The sequence below is a fragment of the Apis cerana genome, linkage group LG3 (assembly GCF_029169275.1).
Source record: "Apis cerana isolate GH-2021 linkage group LG3, AcerK_1.0, whole genome shotgun sequence".
Taxonomy (NCBI): domain Eukaryota; kingdom Metazoa; phylum Arthropoda; class Insecta; order Hymenoptera; family Apidae; genus Apis; species Apis cerana.
In genome coordinates, this window is record NC_083854.1 from 4,456,469 (window position 1) to 4,468,183 (window position 11,715).

At 38.8% G+C, this 11,715-nt stretch overlaps 2 protein-coding genes across 2 annotated transcripts in view; one reads left to right on the forward strand and one right to left on the reverse strand.

The window, feature by feature from the left end:
- Positions 1–6,803, reverse strand: part of LOC107995213 (protein rhomboid-like) — a 162,118-nt gene extending 155,315 nt beyond the window's left edge. Inside the window, exon 1 of the mRNA XM_062072321.1 lies at positions 5,121–6,803. The gene's annotated coding sequence lies outside the window, so the exon portion shown is untranslated. The remainder of the gene's footprint in view (positions 1–5,120) is intronic.
- Positions 1–11,715, forward strand: part of LOC107993844 (protein lin-37 homolog) — an 85,961-nt gene that overhangs the window by 4,805 nt on the left and 69,441 nt on the right. The gene's annotated exons all lie outside the window — the stretch shown is intronic.

An 11,715-nucleotide genomic window follows, 5' to 3' on the forward strand; every position in this document is an offset into this window, starting at 1 on the left:
TTATCGATTGTAAAATTTAAAAAAAAAAAAAAAAGAAAAACAATCATATTTATTCGAAATTAATAAATATCTCGTATATAAATACAATTATCGCGATGTCGATTATTAATAAAAATTATCATTGCTGATATAAATTCAATTTTACACGCCCTACACGCATAATGACGAATTTTCGTTGAAACACAGCGGGGCGAGATGAATTATTGCAGGATAATAATAATAAATTTCCACGTTGTTGTATTCTTTTCTATTTCCCCCCTTCTTTTTTTCTCTCTTTCTCTCTCTTTTTTTTTTTCTTTTTTTTTTTTTATTTTGTAAAGAGTGCTTATACATTTTTCCTCCCGTGTATCAATGTGATATACGAGGGAACGAGGGCTTATAAATCCAGTTAAATCAGGGGAAAACGTATCGCGAGCTATGGAAACACATATTTGCCCGTAACGGAAGCACGTTCGCGCTCGAGGTTTATCGAAATACGAGTATGACAAAAGTAACACAAAACCCATTCAGAGTCAGCTTTTATATACTGCCTCGCGCGTCATTTGCATACGCCTCTGCTACCTTCGACCTTTCCCAGATATTACTGACGCGAAATCCAGCCTTCTTGGCGAGGGAACGCATGAAAGTATCGCATATTAGACTGCTGGTAACTTTAATACCCTTAAAATGGCGAAATACATGTACCGAGAATTATAAAATATTTTTGATAACTGTGGTGTAAGAAACCTCTTATCTTTTTTTCTCTTTCGGTCGTTTTTTTGTATATTTTAAATAATATCTTGAATAAGAATTGATAAAAAATTCAGGGACCATAAAAGTTTCTTTCCTAGAAGGTTCTAAAGCTCGGGATAGCGGGCGAGAGATATTGAACTTGTGTGAAATATGGTTAATTCTTCTTTTTCTTCTTAATCGTATATATCAACTATATTATAGAAACTTAAATGAAACGGAAATTAATAATTGAAGATAAGTCTGCATCTACCAAGCAAAATATTATCGCCGATATTTCAAATTTAATTAATCGTTTACTCCTTCTATTTCCAACATATTCATCGTGTTACATGCATTTGCAAGACCATTCGATTAATCACAAATTATTCCAAATTAATCTATCGAGAAACTAAAGTAAAATAAATAATTCGTCGCTAAAGATACCAAATTAACTTTCCCCTTTTCATCGTGTCATCGAAGAAAAAAAAAAGAAAAAGCTTTATTTCTCCGGCAAAACCATTTACCGACCCATTTATCAATCAACCTCGATCATAAAAGTGTCCAACTGGAAAACCAGAAACTCCCAAAACGCTTCCCAAACTCTCGCCAGTAATTCAAACCAGCACTTGACCGGCCCTCGAACCGATTCCTTACCTTCCCCCTCCATCGTCCATCCGGTTCCTCTAATCGCCCTGTCCTGTCGGTCGTCGTAGAGCTCCGCGTTATCGATCGGGCGGGCCTCGAAGGGAAAAAGCGACGATCCATCAAGCGAGAGAAGGGGGGGGATCGTTTTTACGAAATTGCGTCGCGCCCGATCGATCCTCGCGTGTGGAGAGGAGGGAGGGGGGGTAACTTGTTCCGTGGACGACGACGCGTAAATTATGACTCGTCCGGGTCGAAAGAAAGGGTTGGGAAGAACCGATGAAAGAGGAGAGCGTGCGTCGGGGGACCGTGGCAAGTCGCGACGAGTCTCGTTAATGGGTGCAACCGAGGGCGTCGAACGAAGCCCTCCGATTCGACGGAAGCTTCCGCCCGTCTGACGCGGATTTGCGTCAACTTGACTCGAAAAAGTCGCGAGAATTTTATTTTTCCAAGGGAAAAATCTTCCTTATCCTCCTCGCAATTGCTTGTTTCCCGCTTTTATCTCTCGGTTTATCAAGCAATATTCAGAATGCGAGAGTAAGGAATAGAGAGAATTTTTGAAAGACGTTTCACAATAGAGATTCGAACGTGAATGAAAGGAAAGAATGTAAGAAACATTGATAAAGTAATCTTGTGATTTTTAAATTAAAACTGAATATTAGGCTGCATTAGATCGGATTAGATGGAATCGAAAGAAACAGCGACACGTAATTGACACGTATCCCTCGCGTAAAATCCGCAATATTAAGTCACCAGGTAAGAGCTTGGAAATCCTCTATCGCATCATTTGCACTTTTCACGCATCGATTCGGAATCGATTCGAACTCGGCGTTCACGAAATCGTTTGTACGCCGACTTTGTTATTTTATTCGCAATTTTAATCCCGGCTACGCTAATGCAAACGTGGATACGCATCGCTCGTCGCGTATCAATCAGTGCCTTGCTCCTCCTCGTGATCCCCTTTCACGAGCCGCCATTATTATTGCATGCAATTTTATTTCTGCCTTTCGAGATCGAATCGTTAAAATTGATGGGGGGACGGGAATTGGTGGAATTCGAAACGAGGGATATTATCGGCGCATACGTGGAAATTTCACGATTCATATTTTCTTTCCCCTCGGTGTCGACTCGCCTCGTCGATTTTCCTTTATTAACCTCTTGATTTTTAATGTCTACGATCCAACGAACGGCGCAATCGGGAATCGCGTCTTTTTCAGGGTTAAAATATCCCCTATTTCGTTGCGTCGTTGAAAAAATTAAATCGATTGTAGATCCCTTTCGAAAAATATTCATCGAATTTCGATCATCTTCGATATATTTATCTTTCGATTGGATGGAAAATATCGACCGCCACATTTCGAGAAGGAGGTTAATTACTGGAGTATAATGAACACGAGAGAAAGAAGATGGTGAAATTTTGTGTCTGTACAAATGACCGATCTTCTTGCAACGATAACGTAAGAGATTGTTCTGCTGCATTATGAAATATGCCCGCAGGGTTTTGAAATATAGTCGAAGGAAAGGTGTTGCAGGGGTGTCATTGAAAATTCGCCGGGAAATCGAGGACAACTTTTTCGATCCATTTTCCTTATCTTCCGAATGGAAAATCAAGATTTATGGCTTTGTATCGGGCGATGTTGCTAGATGTTCGCCATTAGCTAACGGTTAGAGAAGATCGATATTTTCTTTGAAGTCGGAGGGAATATTTCGCGTTTATGTATGAAAATGAATCGGCAAGCATTAGCGCACGTGCTTCGTAAATTTCTTGTTGGGGATATAAACGTCGAAAAGTCGCGAAGTCGTGTGGTAGTTCCGTTCCAAATTCTCATATGCGACTCTTCTAAGAGTTCTTGTCATGATTGGAACGAAGTACTTATACGCTCGAGATATCGATCCGACTTAAATTCGTTTTAAAATCGGTCAAAACTTCACGGATTCGTTATCATTCGATTCTCGAATAACATTACCGGTGATACGCGAATGGCCGCAATTCGTGCAATGTGAATTTATTATAAAATTATTATACTTTTATCCGCGCAATAATCAATTTTTCACTCTCGTCCATTAATGACGAATAACTTATTCAATTATGCTTTTGAGGCCCCGAATTTGGAACGAAAAAAAAGAAGGAAAAACCTCGCAATCAAATTTAGATCTGGAAACGTTTTCATCCCGACGAGAATCCTCTTTCTTTCTCTCTTTGGGGCGCAAGAGGGACGAACGGTTAAGAGACGACAACGGTTGCAGACAAAAAGATGAAGGGCGGCGAGGAAAGGAGGAATAGGGAGGCTGCGTCGCGCTATTTAATCACGCGCAGATTATGCAAGATTAGACGCGTCTCGAAAATTAATATTCGTCTCGAGTTAATGTTTGTATCTCGTAGTAAACACGAAGAATTCGAGGAAAATTCTTCGGCCAACTTCGTCAATATTTTGCCGCGCGAATATCTGCGTAATATCTACGATGATATTCTTCTTCAATTAGCGAGAGGGAAACGGAATTTGAATGATGCTGCGCCGATAGATAAAAAATTTCGTCTTAATTTTTCTCCTCTTCTTTTTTTAAAAATTCTTTGTCCAAGGTGTTCGTCGAAGTTTGAAATTTATTACAGTTATTTGGAATTGTTTAAATAATAATTTTACGGAAAGGATATTTCTCAAATCCATCCATTGAACGAAATCGTATCCAAGATTTCTTCCAAGATTTGATCGGAATAAAAGAAATTTAAATTAAAAATGAATTAAAATTTTACTCCTTGGATCTCCTTGGATTTTCTAATAAAGTGGATAGATATCACGTTTCGAACGAACTCGAAGGAAGATGGTGCAAACGTATTCGCAGGAATTTCTTAATGAGACTCGCAATAATATACAAGACTCTCCAACAACCCCTTCCTCCCCTCCATCCCTGTGTAATTCTCGCGATCCAACTTTTCTCCGAGTTTATCTGTTTCCACGAGCGAACCATTTATTACGAGATATCGCCGTCCATACGATGGTTTGTAAGTTAATGTACCGAGAAAAATTGCTTATCTTATCTTCGACTGTATTGTTGCATCGCTGCTGGATATAATTTTCCGCCATTTCTTTCGACGAAATTTAAAATTATCCAAAAAATTTATAACTTTTCCCGAATACGAAGTTTCGAGCTGTCCTAATTTTACTAATACATTTTTTTTATGAATACGCTACATTTAATTACGCTACATTCCCTAAAAGGACGATATAATACTTTTGTCTTACAGGAATGTGATACGAATTATCGAAATTTTAGGGAATACTTCAGAGAATCTGAAGAAAAGTATTCTGTTCGATTAATTCGAAAATCGTGATACTCTCCAGAACCCTGTGTTCGAACATGTTCGAAATTCTTTAGATCAAGATATCGCGAAACCTAATATATCCGAGTTATTCTGTACAAAAATTCTATATAAAATTCGAAAAACCGAAAATTTACAAATCTAGCCGACGACGAGAAAGTTCGCTTCATAGATATTAATAGAAACCGTCGTGAAAATCGACGCCCAATCGATTTATACACACGCGGTTGTTTTCTCGTTAGAACATCACCGATGGGATACGCGAAATTGATAGTTTCGTACGAACGACAGCTTTCGACGAGTTTTCTTTTTTTTAATTTTTCCCAATCGAAAACCTCTTGGCAACCGATCCCCGAGAATCGTCGATCGAAAAGTCGGGAATAAATTTGACCAAGCGTGTGGGCAAAATTGGAAAAGAAAAAAAGGGGAAGAAAAAAATAATAATTACCAGTGGAGATGGACGTCCTCGTTTCCCCGGCAATTATTCCCTCGAAAAGAACCAGCCTCCTTTATTAAATCGCGCAATTTCTCATCTCTTGCCCCCGTGTTCGTTCAACTTTCCTTCCTTCAACGATCCACCTCGTCGGGGGATAGATAAATAGCGAGATAATGTCCGTGGAATGAGACAGCAAGGGTGGAATTAACGTTTCCCTTGGCCTATGATTTTTTAGCTCGCCCTCCATTCTTTTTTTCTTCTCGTGTTTCGAGATTTTCTTCTTCTCGATCTTTCGACACATTTTCTTTTCTTCTCGTGAGGATCTTATGGTATCGATTTTTGTTAATCATTAAGGAGGTTTCTTTTTTTCTTATTATTTTGATCTTCCTGTGTGTGATAATGTTCATCAGGATAATTACATAAGAGTCTTCTCCTGTCTCTCGAATTCTTAAGATAGTCGTTCAATCAACTTTAATTTACAGATGAAATTATTGGATAAATATTTGAACGAAAAAAGAATTTAAGCGATATTAAAAATTTCACGTAATCTCTCGTTTAATTAACTGCACAAGAGGATATAAAATAACGCGATACACATGGCGTGCAAGTGCATACATCTCGAAGCCCCGTGTCAATAAAGTTTCGTTTTACACGAGAGAATGGCCTTCCACGAGGCTAGATTTTCATCGGTGTTTCGTTTCCTTCGATATGCGTCGCTGTCGATCATCGCAAAATTCGAATAATTCTACCCGTTCATTGTTATCATATCCATTAATAATAATCGAGATTCCCGGTCTCTTAATCGTTCAACGAACAACCATCGTTCCATTCCATCTCGTTTCGTTTCGTTGCTCTCTCGTTTATTCGTGTTATCCCAAACGTTAATGGAGTGACGAGTTGTTAATCCTTTAAGCAGTTATTGTACATATCGCGACCGAAATCATTGTGAAACAAATATATTGTTTTATTCCATCTATACTCGGAGATAATATAATGTAACGCAATAAAGATGAAAATTTGACGTGATAATATTTCGAATACAGTATTAATGCGATTAATATGCAGCGACGAAAAATTTGCCCGTCATCGTAGAACATCGTTGTACGTATTTACTTGACTTATTAAGTTAAAATGGATCTGTATTTTTCCATTACTTTACATTGGTATTATATTGCAGTTGAATATCTTGTGTAATTGTTAATCATTGTAACGAGAGACGTAAAAATTGTTTATATCGTTTATATCTTTTTTCTTTCTAGATATACGTTTACTCCGTCTTTGTCCAATTCAATATTCGGCAAATTGAGTCATAGCCCTATCGTCACTATCGCGAGCGAAAATTTATTCCGTTCTCGAATTTGCTCGAATTTTCTCGAAGAACGTTCGCTCGGCCACACCGAAAATAATTCATACTTTCGAGTTGGTCGCGTATTCGCTGCATACGTCATTAATTTAATCCCCGTATTCGCCCATCCCGCGCAAACATTCATTCGAAATTTCATTAAAGTTTCCTCCAACGTCCCCGCACGTCCACACGTTTGATAATTAAATCGTATCACTCCTGCACGACGTTCGAGGCGAAACGTTATTTGATAATATCTTCTCGTAAATCCACGATTCCGCGCGGTTAAGAAAATCGGTGGAAATTTCCTTTGGGACCGCGCCGCTCCTCGAAATTCGACCGTCTGTCGTGAAAGTCGCGACGAAAATGGAAATGTTTCGATCGTCTCGAGCGGTTATACGCAATAACAATCGGCTTATCCCTTCCACGGGAGACGTTCGTCCGCGCCGTAATTTGTAAATATTCGTGACTAATCGTTCGAATCGTTGATTTATTAACAATAGGATGTTAAAAATGTTTGTGGATAAAAACTTAACATTTTTTCCCGTCGTTATTTTTGAAAGTCTTTTTTAATTTTTTTTTTATACGAAGTTTAAATAAATAATCTTCTTCTTTTAATAAAGTTTTTTTAAAGTTTTTTTTTTACTCGAATATTAAGCATGCTTTCTTTCTTTCTTTCTTTTTTAATATAAGAATAACGGGAGATGAAATTTTCAATTACAAAATATTTCGTGCTGATGTGTCCAAAAAAAAAAGAGAGGCAAAATTGTATTTTGAAAAACACGAAACTTTGATTTTATCCCGTCAAAGAGATTTTCTCGTAAAAAGACGAAAAAAATTTCGCTTCCCGTGTAACTTATTACATGCCGCAAATTTTGATTAAAAAATGCGTACACCAAATTTATTAATTAACTAATAATACCGTATAAAAGTTTCCTTAAAAATCCTTAAAAATGAAAAATAACGAATATATCAGCAATGCCATTCGTTTTCGAAACGAATCGAAAGAGTGGCGAGAGAGGAAAGAACGAGAGAGAGCCTGCAGCCTCCCTGCCCTCCCCAATACAGAAATTCGTTATCCAGCGCCTCGACGTAAGGGATGGAGAGATCGACTGGTCGGCCGGGTCCAGGTGGGTGGAAAACCTTTTTAGGCGGGTGTTTCGCATGAGAACGGTAACGGAACACGATTTACGGGCGGAAAATAGAGGCACGGGCGAAAAGCTTTTAGTCGTTGGGGGTAGGTCGGCAAATATGTGACTAACCCGGAGCTCGGGGGTGCACGGCGGACCTCGCTTTCATCCACCTGTGTAATCGTCCCCCCTCCGCCATTTCTCCCCCCTGTTTTCGTTTCGAGGCCATCCTGTCGATGACGATCCCGAGCATCCTTGCGAGGCGATCCCTTCGTTTCTCCGGGTTTAATAATAAGCGAGAGAAGTTGCGACGATTGCGCTCTCTCTCGTTCTTCCTTTTCTTCCTTTCTTATTGTCAGTTATTATGGAGGTAAGTAGGAGGGACGAGATTAATTATCTCGGTTCCTTTGATTTTGTTTATTGAAGGGGGATACGAGATATTTTTCGAGAGCTTGGAAAAAGCAGTTACACGATTACATCAATTTTTCTACAAAATAATTTCCACATTTCTACGATTTTCTTCGATCCACCAGCGTCCATTACTCGCCAATCGACCGCGCGCGCTATCACTCGAAAGACTCGAACGGGGAATTAATTGGAATCTCGTTCGCGAGGGAAATCGTTCGATTCCACCTTCCTTTTTTTATTTCTTTTTCTTTTCCCCTCCCGCCATCATCGAGGAGTGAATTTAAATTACCGTGGAAGGTAAATGAAGCGAATTCTCCCCGCGACCGAATTCGTTCATTCGGTAATTAGATCGGCGGACGATACGCGTTTCCACGAGGTCCGCCGTTCGAGATGCCTGTGCCCTCCCCCGTCTTTCATTTTCGTGCGCCGTAACTTCCAATTTCTCGATAATATCGTTCCTGGAATCGTGGATGCACGGCTCGCATCGTGGAAGGGTGAAGGCCTCCCCTTTTACCGCCTTCGAGATTAATATTCAGTCGGGTGAAATATAGCGGAGTAGACGACAGAATTTTATTATTTTCCGGAACGATGCTACGATTCATAAAAGTGTATGTTAGACGATTTCTTTCTTTCCTTTTCTTTTATCCGTGGGGCGAATGTTTTTTAAGCGATGATTAATCGATGGATGTAAAAATTCACAGTGTCTCGTCGATTGATTCGATGTCGATTTGTTTAGTCTTTGCCGTTGAAAAGAGTGTTTTAGATAAATTCTCGTCACTTGTATTCTTGCATTTAAAAATTATTGCTTTTCGTTCCCTTCGCTATTCCCTATAACTGAAGCAAAATATAGAGAATTGTAAAACAGTCGAATAAATGACACAAAATATAAAGAATTATAGTAGAACATAGAAACGTGTGTGAAAAATTTATGCTTCGATATTTTTCTAGAGAGCAAAATTGCATTCGTACTCTCTGTTACTAAAAATCTTAAAATATTCACTTATAAAATAGATCTTGATTCAATCATAATTCATCGTGACACGATATACTCACTCGATACATTTCCGTGTCTAATAATAATTCCTCTGTTAATTAAAATATCGAATACTTGTTCCACGATTTATCGATACGAAAATACGATTTAATATCAAAAGGAGTTTCGCTCCCTGTTCAAACACCACCACGATTATTCGCATTATTCGTGGTCGTTAGCTCCAAGTTTCTTTCGTTTGGGTAAACAGAAACTTTTCACCTCGGATTTCATCTCTTCCCCCGCCACTTCCTCCTTCCGCCCTTGCATTATAGAAATTATATGTAATATAGAAAAAGTTTTGGAAAAGATATACGAAACTTGAACTCGATCGAACACGCCGATCTCCTTTGTCTGAATATCGAGATCGAATATCTTTATCGACTTTAAGGAACTTCCAATATACGAATTTTCTATCGATCCGATCGAATGCCTTTTCGCCCAGAGAATTCATCTTCGTTATATTTGATTAGAACAGAAACGTACGATTATTCGAACAGATTTCCCTTCGAAAGTATCCTTATTTCGGTTATTAGATTTAATTAATAATAATTTCGAACTTTTTGAATCGATGAATTTATTCAAGAAGAGTAAGGAAAACGATATTATCAGATAATTTTTAATAATATTTGACATTAGTATTGCTGTCCAAATTGTTAAATTGACGATAAGTAATTAAGAGAGAGAGGTAATTAGATATTTCATATCCAAATGAATTCCGAAGCAGGAAATTTTTTATTGATTCGAAATTAAAATTATTCGAAAAAAAGAGAAACTTTCGATTTACATAAATTTATAATTTAACTTTCAACATTAACTTCAAATAATCTATATTCAATTCGACGGAACAAGTTTCTGAAACAAAAACGAGTCTTATCCTGATTTTTCAAAGCGCGTACAATTTTCAAGATGAATCGAGTTCACTTTAATGGAATGAAAGATCGAAAGAGAACATGGTGCATTCATCGACCATATTAATCGATTCAATTCAATTTACCTTTGCAATCCGGTTCGCCGTCTCTCGTTTTTTTCCATTTTTCTATTTTTTTTTTTAGCTTCTATTTTATTTCATCCGTGTTACACACCGACTCCCACACACAGTGGCCCGCTCGCGACCCCTCGATCGGTTCGTTTCGATGCTCGATTTCCGTGTTTCCGCGTCGAAATCGCGGATTAGCCCCGCAACGGGCCAGAAATGAAGGGGGCGAAAACAAAGTCCTCTGCGGAGGAAAATCAGAAGGAGAAAAAAATAAAAAGTAAAAAGGAAGGGTCGCAGACAGAAAAAAGAGGACGGGGAGGGAAAAACAGGAAAAAATAACGAGATATACCGCGAGCGGAGAGGAAACGGGGAAGAAAAAAAGTAGAGGAAGGGTTGCTGTAAACCAGAGGGAAATTTCAAAGAAACTAGCCGAGAGAGGTGAAAAGGGAGGAGACGCGTAGTGAAAAGGATGGAAGGGAGGAGTTGTAGAAAAAAGATCGAGGAGAAATATAAAGATGGGCAACGATGAATGCCACGATTTTTGGGGCGAAGGAAGGAAACAATTTGTCCAATTCGTTGCAAACTCCTTTGCAACGATTGATTGTATGAAAATCGGAGATCTCGTTGATGATGGTAGGATAGTTTCGAAACTTGTTCCCGAATTTTACATCGATTCGTTCGTTCGGATAGCGAGCTGTTACTTTCATTTCGCTCTCTCCAAACGCTGAATTAAATCCATCTTTTTCCAACGCGTTTCAGTTGTTTGCCGTGAATTATCGAGAAGCCGATTGTGTGGGAATAAAAAAATTATAGAAAGAGCAAGAGAATATTAAATATTTCCTTTTGTATTCGAAAATATGGAAATAAAAGAAAAAAAAAAAAAAAACGAAACCTGAAACCGTCAAGAAGCAGACTTATCAATTCCCCAACAACCACTTCAGCGACGTCGTCGCTTCCAACATTCTTCGAATCATCTTTGCCCCGAACTTCGGCATCCGAGGAGGTATCTGGAAAGGCTTTTTCCAGCTGCGAAAACTTTTTTCGCGATTAGCTTGTTTTTCACCAGGGATAGGAAAATAATATCACCCCTTCGATAAGAGGGAAAGAATATACATCTGAAAGTTGGGAGAAAATTATAATTCGTCCGCCAAGAATGTGTCGATCGTTCGTTCCTCCTTTTGCTCTCTCTCTTTCTCTCGGTAATTCTCTGGATAATCGATGTACAACGACGTCGAGTTTTGACGACGAGAAACTGGTTCGAAGATCGAATCGAACTCGTTCGAACGGGCGCATTATCTACGACGACGAAACTTTCTTATGGCTCGTTTCTCCTCGTCGACAATTTGCCGCTTCGCCGGAGGATCTCCTTCTAAAACTAAGTTCGGATGATCCTTGTCGAACGAGCAAGCTGTGGTTCTTCCGGTTATTGGGAATGGGGGGAAGGATAACCGCTTGTCCGATTTTCAATTTCGCAGTTCGTTTCGTTGCTGATAACGCGAGAAACCACGGTGTTGAAATACCCTGCGATCGTCTTTATTGTGATTTTTCTGTTTCGTTTTGTTTAATTCTTTCGCTATTTATTATCATTATATTCCTTGTAAGACGTACGTGAACGATACGAATGCGTGAATTGTTCAGTTTTGAAGTAATTTCGAGTAGAACGAGTCGGTGATTCTTGGTTAATCGTACGACGATTATTTATTATTCATTTACGAATC